Here is an 8,886-nt window from a genome sequence, read left to right on the forward strand (position 1 = left end):
CACCTCTTTGACCTACCTTTCAGGACACAGGCCTACTTTTTGCCTTGTGAAACTATCCAAAAGTGTCCTTGGTCAGTGTTTTCTAAGGCATATACAGAGGGGATCCCGTGAAAAACAAAAAAAAGAGGCACCTCATAGCCATCAGCTGTTCAGTGGGACCTTGCTATCAGGTGCCCTTCCCAGTGCATCCAAGGGCAAGCCATTCCCAATGGATTAATGAAAGAAAGCTCAAACCTTGGTAGATATGCTAACTATTTCATTTCTGTGATTTCTAGAGACTGAGGAGGGGGGAAAAAAAAAAAAAGATAAAAAAAAAGATTAAAAAAAATAGTGGGAAGCAGCAGAGGGAACATCAAAGTCAGAGAAAAGAGGAGGAGGAGGTGCTTCATGGTGGAGCAGACCGACACTGCAGCCCATGCAGGACTCACACGGGAGCAGAGGGATATTCCTGAAGGACTGCAGCCTGTGGAGAGCCCACACCACAACAGAATTTTCCTGACAGGAACTGCGGCCTGTGGGTAAGCTCACGCTGGAGCTGAGGAAAAGTGTGAGTAGGAAGGAGCAGCAAAGAGCACTCCATGTACTGACCTGCTCCCCTTGCACTGCTTGGAGGGTGGTAGAGGAGTCCAGAGTGAAGGAGTAACATTGAGCCTGGGAAAGGGGGGAGGAAAGGTGTTGTGTTGATGTTTGTCTTTTTGTTTCTCATTTATCAGATGTATTTTAACTGGCAATAAGTTAAACTGATTTTCCCTAAGTTGAGGTTGTTTTACCTGCAAGAGTAACTGGTAAGTAACCTCCCTGTCTTTATCTCAGCCCATGAGTTTTCTCATCTTATTTTCTCCCTCTGTCTTGCTGGGGAAAGGAGATGGCAGGGAGGGGGAGGAGGAGGCTGTGAGTAAGCCACTGAGTGGGCATTTAGCTGTTAGCCAAGGTTAACTCAGCACAGTCCTCTTTTGGTATCTGTGGACTTCTCTTCTAGGGGAGCGGGGTAGAGAGATGTTACTTTTGCTTTACCTTTTATCTCCCAGACAACAGCAAGGCCGGGCACAGACGGACTGATGGGTACTCCACATCTGGGACTTCCAGCACCATCTCCAGCTGAGCCAAGAACTCCTCCCCTCAGGCAGGGAATATCCTCCTCAGCCTTCATTATAACTAGGATGGGTCTAATACAAGAGGGCAGATGAGGACATACTAGCTCAGGCTCAGTGCTGACCACAATGCACTGTTCAGTCTGGTTTTGTGAAGAGCTGCTGTGCAAAACTCTGCTATGCGCCGTGCCAAACATCCCTCATCATCCGAGCATCCCCACTACCAGTACACAGAACAATCAAGATTCCTGTTATAACCAGTAACAAAGTAGGTTGTCCTGACGCATTGGCCTGTCCACATGAATTTGTCCATGAAGCGACTGATCGGTTGTATAAAAATAATAACGTGTGTGTATGAATATAGCAGCATAAGAACGCACGAGTGGCCTTTTGTTACTATATGCCGCCATCTAGTGCTTACTTCTTGTTGCCTACAGTCGTCAGAAAACGGTGCTGCTGTTCTTCACTGCTGATGAGTAATATGAGACAAAGAGGATGCACAGACAAGAAAATTCCTTTCCTTGTCCAGTGCATATGCATTAGCCTTGAAGTGTGACATGGAGAGTCACACATGGAGAGTGTGACTTAGCTTTTTGGCTATGGGTAGTCTTTCAAAAAAGGAAAGTTAATGTATGGGCACTGAACTCCCACCAATACCACAAGTAACTCCTGTCAGAAATGGCAACAGTTATATTGCTCCTTGTATTAATCCAGTGTGTATGTGCTTACATACGTATAGAAATCCCATACCCAAACAACTTCCTGGTATACTTTTGGCTTATTTTTCTGTATAAATCTATTTACACATGACAGTCCATGGGTTTATTTCCTAAATAAACTATTTTGCTACTTATTTTCTAAGAAAAACAAAGTTATTTTAGCATTTCTTTGGGTCAGAGAAATGCTGAATAGTCTTAAAGAAATGCATAAAAACTGAAACAAACAGGAAGAGCACACATATGTAAGGTTTTATTTTATTGATTTGCATATCCCCAGACAGGATGTATGGGAATACTTACTTAATATTTAGCTAATAGTCAAATGATAATAAAAAAGGAGTTGCACAAGAAACTGCAAAAATGTTTAAACATTGATCTAATTCATATCACCAGCTGAATACTAGAAAAGCTTGTTGATCTGTGTAGTAGACCTCAGTAGCAGTTTCTACTGCCTGAAAAATTGCAGTCACAAGGTACGAGAATCCAGCTAGTTTCCTATTTCTGTTGTATCTTCTCCGTCCTCCTCCTAAGAGGCTGCCAGCCGATCCATGCTCTGGGGCAGGCACCACCAAGCACACCACCCTCACTTCCCCTGCACTCAGTTGCCCATGCGCAGTGCAGAGCATGATGGAGTGAGGAATGCGTTTATTGCAAGAGGAAAGAAAAAGCAAGTTTGGTCACTCAGCCATAGGTCCCCCAGTCCTACTCTGCCTGTGTGCTGTGTGAGATATTTTGGGGTCCTGTGTAGCTGAAGCACCACAGAGCGATGTGTGAAAGGCGACAGGACTCCCCCATCCATCGCTTGGCGTTGCTTGCCTTAACCAGGGACACACATCACAGTCCAGCCTTTATATTTTCAAATTAAAAATAAAACAGTATTTGTCTCTAAGAATACACACACACCTGTGCTCATATTCTTACACTGATATAGCTTGCTGTACTTTGCGTGGCAACCTGTTTGCAGAAGCAAACGAGTACATTAATATGAACTACGCACAAATGTTACGTTAGTAGGTTATACACGCATCATGAAAATAAATCCTTCAGGCACACGTTATTAACATGGGAGAACGCATGAATTTACACAGGTTTGTGAGAAGAATGTAGAGATCTAAGGCAGAGGAAGCATTCCACTTCCCTGGTTTAGCCTCCTGTATCACACCAGCAATGTGTCTCACCATCAGCCTTTGCTTTGCAGGTATTTGAGGGTATTACTGAGTCTTGCAGGAAGGCAACGGGCTAGTCCTGCTGAGCTCCCCCTTTGAGCTCACACATCCACGGATCAGGCATATTTCTGCCTGATATTTAACATATTTAACCATACCTAACGCCTGTTAAAGCATGGGCCCAGGAGACCATACTCTACCAGGAACATGGAGGTGCACCACTGCCTGGCCAGAGACAGCTACCAGGCATCCAGCTACCACAACTGGCTCCACAACAGGACTTTTCCAGCCTGACCCCTTCTGCAGGCTAGCCCTTCAGGGAAAAAAAAAAAAAAAAAAACAAACACCAGCTCTGCTGACTGCCTTCTGGCCCCTACGATCCCTCCAGCCTGGGAGAAGTTCACAAGCTCCCGGTGGCAGAAAGCTCACAGGCCCCCACCAGCGTTGCGTTTGCTCTGCATTTGCCTCGTTTATGAGGCGGGCCCGGCTGGCTCGGCGCGGCCCTGTCCGTCCTAGAGACCCCCAGCCCGAAGACCCCCAGCCCGGAGACCCCCAGCCCTGCCCGGCCCGGAGACCCCCGGCCCCGTCTCCGGGCGCCGCCAGGGGGCGGGTGCGGGCAGCGCGGCGGGGCCGTGCCCGGCCTCCTTCCCCTCGCTGACAGGAGCGTCCTGCGCCAGGCCCTGCCCTTGTTTCGGGGTGGTAGCTTTGTTCTGCCTCGAAGGAAAGGTTTCCTGACCAGGGGAAGCAGTCGAGCCCTCGGTCTGGAGGCAGGCAGGCGCTGTGCCGTCTCTCTGCCGCGGCACGGTTCGGTGTCACAGGCATCTGGCCACATGCAGCGTCTGTTTTTTGCAAGCAGGCCTTCCTGACTTTTTTTCATCCCTGGGGTCTCATTCTTTTGCCAGAAGGATCCTGTCCTTATCTCTTACAAAGAAATAAGCACAAAATGAGAGCAATTATCTGACATGCAAAATAAAAAGTGTCATTTTGCGTGGAAAAATCTCTTTCCCAGTTTAGTAACCATCTCCGCAAAAAAAAGCAGCACTCACTTCAGTCTGTGGCATTCACACACAAGCTCACTGCCTAAGTGCCTCCCCACACTGGCACAGGGTGACTGTGTGCCTTCCCTATTGCACAGCGGTCCCTGGAGAACCGGCACGGAGGGCTCCACGCTGGGACCCAAAGTCATTATTTCTGTTGTAGACATAACCATCAGAATGAAGGTTGGCCGAGACACCCTCCTAAGGTTGGCAAGACCTTGCATGGAGAAAAGTAGTTCAGATGACTGGTGAATGACTGATTTTACCTTGTTCGGGAATTAGCTGAAGTACTCTGGGTTTAGCAGAGACCCTGTTTTTTCATGCAGTGTAAGCCCTCAGGTTCTCTGACGTATGTTTCTGAAGGTAAAGGAACTAATCCAGATTTTTTTTTAATTTTTTTTTTTTTGCCCAATTCCAGTTTGGGTGTCTAATTCAGCCTAGCAGAAGTTCCCCTGCAGGTTCAGGTTGCTGGTAATGCGACGTACAGGCCCTTTCCAAGCACTGCTGTGGCATGCTGTAAATCAGCTCCTTTATTAGAAACTAGGGAGTGCAGAGAGTTGAGAAACGAATTACTGTACAAAGTGATATAGTGGATTCTTTTGAAAGACAACTGTTACAGCGGGCGCATTTCTGTAACTCGTTTTCCAAGAGATGTGCCGGTACAAAGTAATCACCCCAGTGCCCAGTGCAGGCCAACCCCGTTCTTTTCCCTCCAGGTGCAACTCCAGAGTCACCACTGCCAGAAAAGAGAGGTAATCAAAGAGTATTTGGGTGCAGAATTGCAACTACTTTAATAATCCCTTTGATCTGGTTCTCTTTCTGCGTAGGCTGAGGCCGTGTGCTGTGAATACAGCTTTAACAAAAGAAGGCAGAAACTAATCTCAAATTGTTCATCCACTTTATCTTTTCCTCCGTGCGCGAACGTGCCTAACCAATTTGAGGAGACAGCAGCTTCCATCAAGTATATAGTCATGGGTAATTCCCTCGGCGCAAAACAGCTTAGCAGTTGGAGAGTTTTACATGATTTATGACCTTCTGTGCATGCAGGGAGGCAGGAAGGGCAGATTGGCAGGCGCTGTCTGGTTGAAACCACCCCGGTTTGGGTGGAGCAGGCTTCACACAGCTCCAGCTGACAGTTTCACTCTGTCACCAGGCCAGGGGAAGCAAATGAAACTGCCTGGAGTTGCTACAATTAGACATTAATCTCTGCCTCGCTGCTGATTAACTCCTTAATGTCACCCTGCCCACCAAACAATTTGTTACTCAGCCGTAAACACGAACCTCTAGCAGTTTACTGCCACTCCTGCATGCGTGCAAGCAGCGACTCTTCTTCCCAAATCCACAGCTTTTGTTGTGGATTTAGCTCACGTTGTACTATCTCCTCAGCCCCAGGCCCTCCCGTCAACAGGGCTAGCACAACGCTGGCCCGGGCAGGAGCAGCAGCTGGAAAAATGCCTGCTGCAGGAGAAAGGGAGCATTTAAAGAATACATCTGAGTGTGATGGAAACTCCTCTGATGGTTCTTAAAGTGCCTTTTAGAAAAAAAGGTAGTGCCTGTCAGAGTACTGATGACAATCTATATTTCCTTTGTGTCTTCGGGAGGCCTGAAGCTGATTCCCTAAGCAAAAGATAATCAAAATACAGTTATAATGTTGGATGGGAGCCAGAATGCATCTGTACAAGCTGAAATTATATGGTTATACATGATTAATGTTTGTCTGGCTTTGGTTGGCAAGGATTCATATAGGCAATACTTTATCCCTAACACAGAGGGCATGACCTATCAGGTATTTTTGGCCATTATGCTAATATCTAGTATCCCTCGGTCTTTCAGTATATTTATGCCTGTAGCTTCCTCATAAATAGACTATTCTCCCCCCTTCAATATTGGGCTTGAAGATGGAGATCTTGAAAAGACACACTTAATGAAATGGTGGGCCGTCAGAACGAAACACACCGATTCAGAGCAGCAAGCCCCTGCTTGGCTGCTGTCTGCTCCTGGAGGTTTCTAGATGCCACAGGTGCCTTGTTTTTTAGCAGACAGCAGAGTAGAGTAATCACAAGGCCATGGGAGCCCTGGGTTCAGCTGCATCCCATTAAAAGGTAGCTATATCCTCTCCTCTTCCCCCAGATGGAGACCTGTGGCTTCACATCTCACTGGGCTAGAGGCAGTACAGGGGTGAACTATCTCACGTGGTAGAAAAGAGAGAATATGTGGGGAACTAGGTTGCAGCCCCCTCTGTGACCATAAACATATGTTCATGAATGTATAATGGTTCTTAAATGTATAACCAGGACTTTGAGAAAAGGCAGAATCTCAGGTCTCCCCTCAGGTGCTGTGTGCTAATCTCTGAGCTCAGGGCAATGATCCTTGCGATCTCTTGCTTTGCTCTTGCACCTTTTCCTCTGCAGTGGATAAAAACACATTTCTCAGCTCTAAAGATTACCTAACACTCCAAAGGCAGTTTTTAAGACTTGGTCTTGTCTTCAAACACTTCATATCTTGCACCCCTAAAAGTATAGCTGTCCTTTACAATTTTACCTAAAGCAACTTCCCAAGGTGACACAGGGCATGAAAGGCAGGCAACAATGTACTTTTCTTTTTCTCAGTCCTCTGAATCCTAGGCTAGTTGGCTGACTGTACCTCTTTTTTCGTAGTGTTCTGAGGACAGAATAATATGTATTTCAAGACCATGAGACCCCTTGCTCAGCATGTTGCTGAGGGTTTGGGACAGTGCAGTGCTGCAGTCAGGATGCAGCAGGCACTAAGGATGGGCACAGGGAGCACCTCAGCTGCAGTGGGGGCAGAATTGCATCGACCGGTACTGCAAGTGATGCAAAGCACTCTGCAGCCTTAGTGGGCATTTCATCAGCCTTCTCCTAATTTCCTGGTTTGTGACTTTGAATCGTGCTTCCTTCTCAACTAATTCTAATTTTTCCTTTTGTTTTTTTCACCTTAGTGACACTGAATTACATCAGCTGCATTTCTTCCTCTGGCAATTAGTGCAGCTTAGTCACTCCTATCGAGCATGACATCCTACCAGCACCTAAAGTACCCTCCTCACTAGCAGCACCAATCCGACCACATCACTGTCTGTGTGTTTGTTGCCTTACAGGTCATTCTCCCCCCCCGCATTCATACACAGCACCTTCTGCATCAGCAGGTTTGGAAAATTAAACCTTCCCTTCTCTTGTCTACAGAATAAAAGCGGGTTGCTGAGCTGCTCTGTAGCTTTTACCCCCCAAGAGCTTAATAGCTCTAAACATGTAGACAGCGCCACTGCGATGTGACACTGAAGAGGGAAATGGTGATGCCACCTGCTGCACACACGTGCAGACCTTGTGAGCAAAGCGGACATATGCCCACCAAGTAGTTAGTGATGACAGAATTTGGCCAGTCCATTAAATGTTTCACTGTTAACAGCTTGAAACCAGAACTGAGGAACTAAGCTTGGGTTTCAATCTGAGTTTCTTGAACTTTAGAGCAGAGACAAATGTTTTAGAGGATGCCTGGAGGAGTGTATTTCCATGAATTTTTCTGTCCAAACAGTCAGCTCATACATCAAGGCTCTGTAAGTGTGGTCTGCTTCTAGCTGAATCAGCTGAGGTTTTGCCGTGGGCTTGTGTGTGGACAACATGAGACCCAGTTAAGACATATTACTCACAATATCTCTGTTTGCAGCTTTTATCCCTCTGGGAACTTTCAACCTCCTTGCTCACCATGTTCACATTTAAAAACCCTCAGGTGGTGGAACCTGCAGCCTGGGCACGGGCAGCTACAACCACCTGTTACCGTGGGAAGCAGAGAAGCTGATACTGTCACTACAACATATTCTCCATCTCTTCCTATGTAGAGAGTAAGAAGTGATATCTTTTTTACGTACAGGGAATCAAACCTACCTTACACAGCTATGAAATCTGAACTATTCACCAAACTTGCTCCTTATGTTCAAACTCATCATCTCATAAAGTCTTCTAGATCCCTTACAAAATCTTAGTGTAAACTATTTTGGGCATCTGTCCATGAGAAACAGGTAAAACTTCTAAGACCATCAAACCATCTATACCGATGTCGACAGCTCTTCCTTCCAATACTGTTATAACTACCATGTTCAGCCAGATCTGCCCACTAAGTGAACAAAACCAAGGGCACACGCTTATTGTTTACCAAGTAATCCATAGCAGGGATTACAACGTCCTTACCGCAAAAGCTAAGTCTCTAGAACTGAAATAAAGAGAAGTCAACATGGGTACTACTAATACAGAAAGCTAAGGTTGCTTTCTAAGTCAAACAACTGGAAAGAGTGTAACTGCAAAAAATTTACCAGCCAAGACATCAAAAGCTAAATTGTGGACAGCGGCCGGGCTTTAATTGTGAGGACTTACTGATCAATTTTGAAAGTTATTATAAATTTATGTAACAAATTGTTATTTGTCCTGTGTAATAAATAACTTCGTATTTGCACAGTGCTGTTAAAAATGTGAACTCCTTCCTCCTACCCACAGACAAAGGCTTGCACTACTGTCATTGTTTGCCAAGCAAGTGGTGATGTAAAGAAAGTGAAATGTCCATAGCATACCATCAACAGCTCAAGGTTTACTTTAGAAGCTGTTGTCCTGGGTGTCTTATTCAATCTGACGAAGCAGACTACCTTTTCTAGAGCAAGTGAAACAGATAAAATCCTTGAGATTCTTGTGAGATATTTTTAAGAGAGCTCATGAAGGTCCTAACACTTTTCTACCTGGGAGATAAACTTGCCTGCTACTAGAGGATTAATAAATACGAGTCCATTATGCCTTCTGATGAAAATAAATAAATAAATAAAATCCATACGCAACTAATTATTGTTTACTTGGATTTGTTTAGCATAAAC

The 8,886-nt window shown here is 45.6% G+C and overlaps 1 long non-coding RNA gene across 1 annotated transcript; it reads left to right on the forward strand.

Moving 5' to 3' along the window:
• The first annotated feature begins 307 nt into the window (after positions 1-307).
• Positions 308-7,793, forward strand: LOC310897160. The gene is made up of 3 exons (XR_014582109.1): positions 308-518; positions 714-785; positions 1,029-7,793. It is a non-coding gene; the product is annotated as an uncharacterized lncRNA (long non-coding RNA).
• The last annotated feature ends 1,093 nt before the right edge of the window (positions 7,794-8,886 follow it).

Source organism: Anser anser (genome assembly GCF_964211835.1).
Source record: "Anser anser genome assembly, chromosome: 3".
Lineage (NCBI taxonomy): Eukaryota > Metazoa > Chordata > Aves > Anseriformes > Anatidae > Anser > Anser anser.